At 32.4% G+C, this 12,129-nt stretch overlaps 1 non-coding gene across 1 annotated transcript; it reads right to left on the bottom strand.

The window, feature by feature from the left end:
* Nucleotides 1–11,697: 11,697 nt before the first annotated feature.
* Nucleotides 11,698–11,861, bottom strand: LOC141416060 (U1 spliceosomal RNA). The gene has a single exon (XR_012440985.1). It is a non-coding gene; the product is annotated as a U1 spliceosomal RNA (small nuclear RNA).
* Between the last annotated feature and the right edge of the window lie 268 nt (nucleotides 11,862–12,129).

The raw sequence follows: 12,129 nt of genomic DNA, 5'->3' as shown, positions 1-12,129 counted from the left end.
CAATTTTATATGAAACAAATGCATAAAATCTAAAATAACAAGCCATACAACACAGCAGAAAAATGCTGAAATAAATTTCCCTAGGCCCTTATGGAAAGGAAGCTACTTCTATTTTCTATGAAATGTAAAGTTAGGATAAAAATAAACAAACATACCTCTTTTCTTAAATAAATAGGAAGAGAAATATTTCAATATTTCCTCATATCCTTATTTCCTCAATTCTTTACACATGCACATAAGACAATTCTTGTCCAAATTTTAACTTTACCAAGTAAACTTGACAAAATAATGTTGAACTTCATTTGGGTGCAAACACATTTATAATTAAAGTAGTAAATCATGGGAGGATTTTTCTCTCACAATCACTAAAAAGTTCATGAACACATAACCAGTGAAACAGTATAGTAACAAGTATATGCATAGGTCAAGGCATTGGGTGATGAAAGGTTAGAGGCAAAGGTAATTATGCATAATTACTTAGTTAATTAATCTTAAATTGATCATTTAAAAATAGGAAGGATGACCAAATGGATTAGTCAAATGGCAGTAGAATAATTGGCTAACCTACATCACATTTTTATACCAAAATAAATTCCTGATGGATTAGAGAGTTATGGTTATGTTCCTTGAAATTTAATCTTTAACCCCAGAAATTTATTTTTTTAATACCTAGTGCTGGACATGGTACTTTATTATACTGTCAATCAAGTGTGAATTCATAGAAAATTCAAAAAAAGTAATTTGGCAATGTGCATCCTATATATTAAAACCATTCATAATATGTAACTCAGAAACGTCATTGTTTGAAATACGTTTTGAATGTTCAATAACAGTCAGAAAGTTCTTCATTATTATATAGCAATAAGCACCATCTTGTAAACACTGAAAACATTTATTAATATGGGATTGGTTAAATATATCAGGCAGAACTCAGAAAGCTAAATGCTCTGTTGTCATTAAAATAGACTACATGTAATTTATGGAGGAAAATGTTCTACATTCTCATTTTTCTCTGTCTCCATCTCAGTCTGTCTGTATTTATATAGATATAGATATAGATATGTGTGTGGAACAGTTACATATACCTACATTTACACACAAATTAAAGGAGTATACACCAACCATATAGCCAATAATATTTAGAAGTCATCATAACATCTATTAAAATTTATTTCGTTTTGTTTTACTTGCATTTTCTGATATAATTTCCTCTTCAATATGGCTGTGGATTGTTCACATAATATACTATTCTTATTTTAGTGGGAAAATAATTTTAAGTTTTATTTGTGAAAGGTATTTTTGCTCATTATACTTACTGTGATTGGCAATTAATTTTATATGAATATATCTATAGCCCCAATCAACTGTAAACAGAGTTCTAATATTTTATATATCTTTATATCTCCCAATATGCATACATTTCTGCTCATTGATTAGTAAATATGTGTTACATTAATATACAGAATGTAGTACCATAAAGTTGTTTTTTAATGCATAAAACACAGAAATTAGCAAACTAAACTTTTCGTTCCTACACTCAAACCAAGCAAGCATTCTTAAAAGATGAAATAACAGACACAGTATCATTACAGTGTTTTGGGCCAGGTGGAAAGGTCATGCAAATTTTCTGGAAAAAAAAGATTAGTGACATATAGACCTAAGAAAAATGGATCTTTTTCAGAGATAAAGCGAACTGTCAAAAACACACCAAAAAGAAAAATCAACTTTTCCGGTTTTGTTTTTTTCTTTTTTTGGAAAAGAGCATAGGATGCAAGTTAGAGTGGATATTTCAAAGGGACAGAGAGAGGCCGACCCATCTCCAAGAGCATCACTGTTGTGCTAAGAGGTTTAACTTTATCCTTAAAGTATGAAATTCTTCAATTTAAACACACAGTGAGAAAATGTACACATAGTACTAGAAAGCATTTTGGTATTTATTTTATTGTGATCATAAAATTCCTTATAATACATGTTTACCTTCTTTTCCTTAATATTGCATATGAGCCTTAAAGTATATTTCATACCAATAGATACAAAATTACAAAACAAATATTAATGACTATCAAATGATACAATGAAATTTGTACTCATAAATACTCAATTGTTATAAATCACTGACATGATTCAAATGTGGAAGGTTTCCATAGTGAGGTAAATTCAAGTCATGAAAAGATTTACGTGAATTCACTGTAATGAACAAATAGTGCTCATGAAAAGACACACAAGGTAGATTTAGATGACAGAAATTGTCTCATGTGTAAGGTTTTCACACTCAAGGGAAAGACTTTATAGATGAATAGGTGAAGGGCTGGGATGAACATCTTTCCATATGGAAGCAGGAAAACACAAACATATTAAATATGTGACAAATCAAAGTTTTATAAAAATGGTACAATGATACTATATATAAATGTTTCTGATCTATGATTAGAAATAAACTTCATGAAAACCCATAACACATAAATAATAAAAGTAATAAAAAACTTGTATCAAAATTAAGGATTTTATTTTAAAATTCAAAAAATTCAGACCCATAAAACTTAAATAAAAAATTTAGTTTGCAGGATACATAAATAAATATTTCATTTAAAAAATACAAATAACAAACAGACATATTATTGGACATAAACAGTGCAAAGAAAGAGAAAGCAGGACTGGTAGAGTGGCTCGAGTGGTAGAGCACCTGCCTAGCAAGCATGAGGCTCTTAGTCAAATGCCAGAACTACAAAAGATATGGAAGAAAGAGAAAGCAGAATGATCAAAAAATATATACTTCCTCAGTCACCTCAGGAATCAGTATAGGACAATTTGAAAACATAGTCTGATATCATTTCATATAAACCAGATCAGGAAATGTTGAAATATCTTGCCAACCCAATTTAAAAGGAGGTATGTAAATAGAAATTTCACATAATTCTAATGGAAGCATAAATTAGCACAAATTAGAAATTAGATACAGCCAACAAATTTATACACATGCCATAGAACCAAGAAATTTCATTTCTAAGGAAATTCTTGCACAAATGATGTAGGATATGGTCACAAGGATGTTGATTCTTATTTTCAATATGTGAGGACTGGAATGACTTAGAGGACACTATACGTGGAATACCATATGTAGCTTAAATTATCTAAGTCTAATAGACCTCAAAAGATATGATATTGAATAAAGAAATAAGTTACAGATAATTCTGTGGATGCCATTTGCAAATACATGATGTCAATAAATGTAAACCCAGTTACATAGGTGGAAAAACTGAATAAAAGAGAGGATACAGATCAATTTCATGGTGATTGTGCCTACGGGTTTAGAAGAATGGAATTTCATAGCTGAACCTCGGGACTCTAACTTCTATAAAAATAAAATGAAAGTAATTTTATAAAAATGTTAAGTTTGGTTTTTTTACTTGAAAAAGTAAGAACATGGATGTTTGATATACTAGTTTTTGTAGTTTCCTGGCTTTCTGAATCATTTTTGAGAAATTTATGCTTGCATTTGTCTTTTCTGGAAAAAATGGGATATGGAAAACAGAAAATATGTAGGTGTTTACTTTCAAACTTGATGTAAAGTTCAGTACAAAATGATGTTTTAGAATGAAATAAAATCTAGCATTGGTGACTTTTCTGGCAATTGTGCCTTAGAATAGCTAAAGGTCAGGAAATATGTTTAACATGTTTAAAGTTCATTTTAGCCAGAACACTGCAAGAAATTCTGTGGGAAAAGTATTATGATAGTGAAGAGGGAGATAAATTACCTTACCAAAAGCTAATCTTTGCAAATGATTTTAATTTATTGGCAAGACAACTCACAGAAGTTCATTGTATGGCCTTTATGATTCACCAAAAACTCTAATCCTGGAACACATGCCAAGACTTCACTCATCTTAAAACTTCAAGATCAGTGGACAAAACTGGCATCACAAAATCATCACCTGTATTTTTATTATCCTAGTAACTTCACCATAGATTTCTATCAGAATAGTTCTGAGTCTTAATATCAGTTTCATGTTATTATTTGAAACATATCAAGAACAAATTCAGGTTAGTGGGCAGATAATAATCTATATCATTGGTAATGTGCAAAATTATTTGCATAGTAAAATATCTAAAAATAGACTAGTCAGGGCTTCCAGAAGAGAGATGAGCACCATTAACAAAGTAAAGACAATAACACACACTTGTGGACGTATGAAATGCTTATCCTACGTATGCACAGTAGAGTATGTTAACTATGAATGAGAATCATTTCTGATGTTCAGGAAGTTCCACTGACCCTTACAAGTCTAGCCATATAGGAGCAGTTCAAGTAGTCTTGTATAGATATTTGTTGGGAACAAATACATCAAGACTTTATTAGTCAGATTTCCATTGCCGTGACAAAATACATGAGATAATCAACTTATAGGAAGAGAGATATATTTTAGTTCATGGTTTCAGAGGACTGAAGTTTGTGGTTACTTGGCCTCAATGCTTTGGGCCAATAACAAAGCAGATCATGAGGACATAGACTATGTCATAGTTCAAACCTGAGCACCTCATGCCATCCAAGAAGGAAAAGAGAGAGAGGAAAGGGCCAGGGTTCCTGTGTAGGCACACCCAGAATGACCTAACTTCCTGTCACTATACCCCACTTCTTAAAGGTGCCTCTAGCACCTTCTGTGGTGCCTCTAGCACCACAAACTGTTGACCAACCCTTCAGGACATAGACTTTGGGGGACATTTAAGAACCAAGCCATAACACCAAACATTTTTATCATTTCCTGAGATATGGGACTTCTAGGTATTATTTAGTAATTCCAGCCTCCACAAGCTATAGCAGCTTGATCATGACAAGTCCTGAATCTAATGCTTTGGCAATTGTGCCAGCGCTAGTTACCAAGATGTTATTGACAGTCATGGTAACAATCCCTCACACCTGCAACAAAATCTATCCTACAAAGAATCAAATCCATATTTAAGAAGGGTGGCACCTGAAGCACATAGCAGTCCTGTGGAGGAGGCTGTACTTGTATGGTTTTCCCATTATAAAGTATAGTTTAAGTATGATTTAAAAAATTAAAAATAAGCAGAAGGGTTAGAGAATAGGAATTTGGAAAAGGAAGAGAAAAGGAAATCCAGATGAGCCACCAATTCAAAGAAAATTCAAAAACAATAACAAGAATGTGATTTGAGGCACTGAATTTGAAAAGAGGAAAAAGAAGTTGCAAAGCCATGGATTAACACTTATGAAACACTCTGAGTAGTTCTGGTTACAAGAAATATATTGGAATGCTCAGCACATAGACAGGTACAGTTTGGTTAGGCATTTCTCTGTCTGCAAGTCTTCTATAAAAATGTGATTATAAAGCTCTTGCCTATGCTTCTTCCAACTAAGATATGTGGGAAACAAGTATTCTTGGAATTATATGCAAATACTTTCCTTTTATGTAGAAATAACAAGATGGCCTTGTTTTGTAAAGTATCTTTAAGAGCATTAACATAAAATGCTTTTAGATAGGGAATTTTGCCAAATGTTTGCATTGTTAATGACATGGCCAGTGTGGTGGTTGCAGATTCAAGTTCTACGGAGTCAGAGAGAAATCCCAGAAGATCTGAAATTAACTGTGTGGTATATTTTAATATATGAAAGCTTCTAAGTAAGTTTTCAAAGGTCATATGAATTGATTGGCCCTCTCACTAACTTCTGAGAGAAATTCTTAATGGTACAGTAAAAAATCTTGTTTGAGGACTTAGATTTGTTTTTAAAAAATACTTGTACTGAGAATTTTAGGATCATAGCACAGAATTGTAATCCAATTAACTGAAAAGTACATTTCAATATCTGAATATATCAAGACACCCTCAAAACATAAACAGTCATTGACTAATATGTTACTGCTATAGTCATTACAAGTGACATCATAATGTATAAAGGGTTTATAGCCTTTTGAATATTAATTATGAATCATCCTCTTTTTTGTATTTAAATATTATCTTGTTATACATGTTTTCTGTTTTTTGTTATTTTTCTATTATATAAGTGAAATATGTAATCACAAAAAATGTGGAGTAGCAAAAGAACGTTTTCAAAAATTTACATGTTAGTCTACCTATCAGAGGTAATCATGGCTAATATATTATAAATAAATTTTCAGACCATATGTACAGTCATTTACGTATGTGAATACAGACATATAGATAGAATTTCTTTTATAAATAGGATCATATAATCATGTTATGAATATCTTTTTTGTATTTTTCTTATAAACCACATATCTACTTTGTTCATATCCTTAGTAATACCCAAATAAGATAAACTATTATATTTTATGCAATATGATAACTGAACAAAGTCACAGCTATTCTGAATGCTGTTAAAAAGAATGTACTCTAGACACCAGAAGCTTCTGAAAGTAGAAATATAATTTCATTTAATAAAATAGAACATCTTGTTCTATTTAAGTTTTTCACCTGATCCTGAATCCATATTTTTATTTCATTTTGAAACCACGACAAACTACAGTTTATAAAATACTGTGAGATCTTTGGTTAAAATGCTGAATATTATTATAATCATTTATCTTCACATACTAGAAACCTTTGACTGGAAAAGGCATTGTTTTATTTTCCTGATGCACTAGGGGAAGTTATTGTGTTTTGGGCTCTAGCAATTGCTATTAATTCTCCAACTTTGATGAGCATGAACCACCACCTTCAAATTTTTTTCTTCCCATTTTCGTCAATATAGCTATATATAATCTTGCTTTACAATGAGAAAACACAAACCAACAGTACATTACAATTGGCAGGCTTATGCAAAATTAAATATTACCTGTTGATGGGAGTAGACCTTTACACCAGCTCTGAATTTATAATCATTTTTCATGTTATACCATCAATTAATTTAGATATTGGAGATAATCAGCAACCAATAATATTAGCATTATATGTTTTCTTTATTAATAAGTAACAGAGACAATAGCAGTTTCCATTTTTTAACATTCAAAGTCTCCAAAGATTTGTCAACCGTTCTTTTCTATGCTTGGGATAGATAACAAATAGTTTTTTGCAATTCAGGAACATATATATGTGTGTGTGTATGTATACATGTATATATGTGTGTATAAATATGTATATATGTATATAAAGATATAGATCCCTCTCTGTATATACAGATATTTATGTACTTACATATAAAGTTTCTAAAGCATATTTAGTATTTAAGTCATAAGCACAGTTTGAAAATTTGACTCTCTAAATCACTATAAACATAGGAATAATTGGCATTTAAGTCATATAAATAAGATTACACAAATATGATTAAACAATATAAATATATGCTACCTTTTCCTCTGTGCTTAAAAAAATATATTGTAACATCAGTTTCTATAGTTCCCTGTTCCCTTCCCCTCTGCCCCAGGTTTCCCACACCATAACTTTTGATATTAATGTAATTGTTTTCTGTGTTCTATCACAGATTTGTTTCTTTTGGTTCCTTCTTCATCAAGTAACTGTTAGTTGTAAAGTTGTCATACATACTTCTTAAGTCTTAGAGTCTGCTTTAGTCAGCTTTTCATTGCTTTAACAAAATACCTTAGACAAGCTAACTTTATTTTTAAGAAAAGAGAGAGAACTAAATGAATTTAGTTCACAATTTTGGAGATTGCAGGGTCTGGCAAGTGCCCATTGGATGGTGGTAGAAGAGCATGGGAAGGTTTTTCATCTCTAAAAGGAAGCCAGAGGAGAGAGTAGGTGAGATTAGGGTTATCCTTTTATAATAATTCTTTCTTAAGAATTTACTGGAGTCCTTAATCCCTTTCAAGGGCATATCCATAATTGACCTAAACCTCCCATTAGGCCCCATCTTTTAAATGTTCCATAACTTCCCTGAGGACCAAGCTTCCAACTCATAAGCCTTGAGAGAATACTCAAACCATATCCAAACCATAGGAAAGCTTTTAAAGAAAATGCAGAGAACTAAGTATTTCCTGTGTCAGGAAGATATCACAGGATACCACCTGAGATGACCTTTTATAGTGGGCCTGCAGAGAATATAATTTGATTTAGACCATGATCACTAACCTCAACTTTACATTACCTGAATGGCAGTGTCATTGATTAGTGTTCTAATAAACAAAACAAAACAAAACACTCCATGGCAACATGACAAAAGACACATTCTCCTCCTGCTGTGCTATATAGCATGAGTTGACTGACAGAGGCAGTAAGATCTAAATTGAAATACTGATTCTCATTTTGTCATGTATCCTGGAAAAGCTGTTTTTCCTTTTTGAGCATTAGCCTCATTTCTAACATGAGAATAGTCATACTTCTGTAAAACTGTTATGAACACTGCAGCTGACTCAAACACCACCTATGGTCTGGCACCAGTGGCTCACGCATATAATCCTAGCTACTCAGGAGGATCAAGGTTCAAAACTGGTTCAGGCAAATAGTTCCTGAGATCCTAAAACAGCACTAATGGAGTGGTTCAAGTGGAAGAGCTCCTGCTTAGCAAGCATGAAGCACAGAGTTCAAACCCCAGTGCCACCAAAACAAGCAAACAAACAAAAAAACACCAACTAGACCATATCTTAGTACCTTGTAGGTACTAAAGATAGGTGGTTGTAATTAAGAAAGTTGTTATCAGTCATGTCACTCAAATTTTCAAATTTTCTGAAAAGCAGGCTAGAGAGTCTTTAGGTTTCCCTCCCTGACACCTGTTCACCAATCTCATCTGCATTTTAAGATAGAACAATTTGTTATACCAGTTGAACAAAATTGAATATAATGAAAGAACATAAGAGAATATATCTTGATTGGACACCCTTAACTGAAAATTTCCTTTATCAGGAAACTTAACTAAGGGCCCTCTCCTCTCCTCTCCTCTTCCCTCATCTCCTCTCCCATCCCCTCCCTTTCCCTCACCTTCTTTTTCTTTCCTTTCAACTGTTCTTTCCTTTTCTTCCTCCCTGTACCTCTTTTCTTCTCCTTTTGTTTTTACTTCTCTCTTTCCCTTTAACTTCTAAGTGAAAACACACAAACACACAGGTACAGGCACACAGCAGGAAGGTGTGCATGCATGCACATGTGCAAAGATATTCTCACCATTTATTTTAAAACTGCTTTCTTATTCTCCTATTTGCAATTTAAGGATATGTCAAAAGGCTTATTTGGAATTTTTCTGCTTAGTAGAAAGAATATTTGTAATGTCTCTGACTTTAATTTTTTGTGGAAGCAGTACTTTTTGTTCCTTAGAAATTTATATGTGTAAAAATATCATATAATAACCACAGTAAGCAATACTATAGACTTTTAATATAAAACATGCATGAAAATATCTTTAGTTAACTCTTGGTAAATTCTGAGAATAAATCATTTCATATATTACTTGGGAATTATTTCTATATATTGAGATAAATAATGTATTTTTAAACCAATGAATATATTTTAAATCCCCAGATTCTGTTTAGATATTTTCCTAAAGGTCCTCCTGCCTATATGAAAAAAATATACTTTCAATTTCTCTCTTTTCTGTTTCTTGTTAGGTAACATATGGTATTTCTGAGCCTCACATATTCCTATTTTTGCCTTAAGGAAGAGTTGTCAATTTATTTATGGAATCCAAGATATTTTTTTTTCTGTGTTCCCTTCTCAAGTGATACAAAACTCTCAAAATAGTTAGGTTGTAAAAACCTGGTGCTTAAATATCAAAAACTATGATGATTAAATAATCAGTTGTGATGATTAAGTAATGGCAGCCCTTTTCTGCCTTCCATTCTTCTATCTGATGTTACCTTTGAAATCGTTCTGAAGCCTCTGAATTTTGGCGGAAGCTTCTCTCATGGGTGTTAAGAACTCAGATGTACCATGAGCTGAAAGGAAATGTGAAGAATGAAATCTTCCAGCTAATATAACTCCAAAGCTGCAACATCAGGAGTCACAAAATAAGATATTGGCTCACATTGTTCAGTCGCATCTCAAACTGTCTGAATTGTAAGCAGTATTCCGTGTCCTCAGCTTGTCCTTGAGGCTCACGAACAAAACATAGTCCTACAGTTAGAGCCCTGGCATTGACCAGAGCCAAATTTAAAATGAAGAATGCTGCTGTTTACTGCAAAACTGAGCTTGTAGGGCATCTGAGAGGCACATCTGGCCTTCCAATGTATTAAAAGTATTTTTGGTAGAAACATGCTATTTTATGAAGCTAAGTGAATTATTTTCTCACTAGTAAGCAGTAACTGATAAGAGCACTGATTTCCAAATAATTCAAGTAGAGTTAGGGAAAAATTTTCATTACCTTTTTGGATAAAGTTTTTCAGTGAAGAAATTGGATGCAGTAAGTGATCATCTGAAAAACTGACAACTCTAAATATACTCTTAAAAATAGAACAGAAATGGTGTTGACTTACTTTTCATTCTTGGTTTATCAGAAGTTGTTCTAATTTTTTCAAATGAGCAGAAAAGGAAAACCTATTTCCATCCTATAGAGACTATGAAATAGGATTTTAGTAATACTATTTCAAGCCTCAATTAAATTAAGTTGTGAAGGAGAAAGTATGTTGGAATAACCCAACAAATTTGCTACAGTTGAATATCCACAGTTTTGTTAATATAAATCTTATCATAAAACCTGCTATGTTCTTTAATTAAGTTATATAAATAAAATTCATACATTCTGATTCAATTTTACATTTCGTGTAATATTCACATACCAGAAACATTCTTTGGACATTATTATCCCTCAATAAGGGGAAACTGATTAAAATAGATTAGCCAGCAATCCAAAAAGTCAGGTTAACATTTGCATGCAATTTAGACGTGGAACCTTTGCAAAATTGGACTCTACAATTAAACACATTGGAAATATTCATTAATAGGGTCAAACCAGCTCTTCTACACTTACCTTGAAATTACTCATAGATTATTCAGACTCTGGAACAGACTAAGTAAATTATGTAAATGAATCTGGAAGTATGTATTTTTAGTAGTCACATAATAATTCAGTAAGATACATGTTATTGACTGAATTCCTCCAAACTATTGTTAGATTTGTTTATGGATTCAAATGTTATTGTTCAATATGTGCAAAGCTACATAAATTATTGTAGTGTACAGGCAGTATGAAACCACCAATTTACTTCCCCTCACCACAGCATTAAATGTCAAGGTGTCAAGTTGTCCCTTCTGGTTTCATTGGCAAACATAAATTATTGTTAATAGAATGCACCAGTGAAATTTCTGAATAACAAATGACTTTGGAAAGCATCTCTAACAGAAGGAACTATAGAACACTTTAGATAATTTATGATACAAATATTTTCAAAAGCTGCTCTGCTTGGAAGGTTGATTTCTACAGGTAAAGTAAATAACTTTTGTTATTTAACATTGATAAAGTTTTGTGCATCCAACTCATCTCCTGCAATTTCTCTCAAATATTTTCTTAAAAAGTTGTGTCTGACTTCAAGCCTGCAGTGCCCTTACAGCGTCTAGGTGTTTAGTGGAAAATTAAGCTTCAAACAAATCCCCTAAGTTTCTCCAAACTAATTTTCCCTGTTTTATGAATTCAAATGTTATTGTTTCATGTAATATAGTGTATGTATTTCACATTCTGAAACATTCTGATTGTAAGGAAGGGAGAATCCCTGAGGTTCTGACATCCTGAGGTTATTCTCCTTGCTCTTCTGTTCCATTTCAGCTTTCTTTTTTTTTTTTTAATAGGGAAGAGCAAGAACACAGTCCTCCACTACCACAAATTATGCAGTCGAGTTTCCCACATTTGGGGAAATCGCAGGGGTCAGCACATCCGGAGTGCAATGGATAAGCCTCGCCCTGGGAAAACCACCTTTATGATTATGGTATCACCCCTGCCAGGTAAGTATCCATTTCAGCTTTCAATGGGAGGACACAAAGAGGGCCAAAAAATGTGCCTTTTTCTCTCTTTTTACTTTTTCTCTCTACAGATAGATAGATACACACATGCATATATACACATATATATGTATGCATATACATACACACATATATACATACATACATCTACACACATATATACATTTGTATATTTTTTTCTGAAACATCTAAACTTTGAAAGAAATTCTGAAGGTAAATTCTATAGAAGAACTTAGGGAGAAAATTTTCAGTCAAACA

Source organism: Castor canadensis, chromosome 13, assembly GCF_047511655.1.
Source record: "Castor canadensis chromosome 13, mCasCan1.hap1v2, whole genome shotgun sequence".
NCBI classification, from domain to species: Eukaryota; Metazoa; Chordata; class Mammalia; order Rodentia; family Castoridae; genus Castor; species Castor canadensis.
This window is presented reverse-complemented; position numbering and strand designations above follow the sequence as displayed.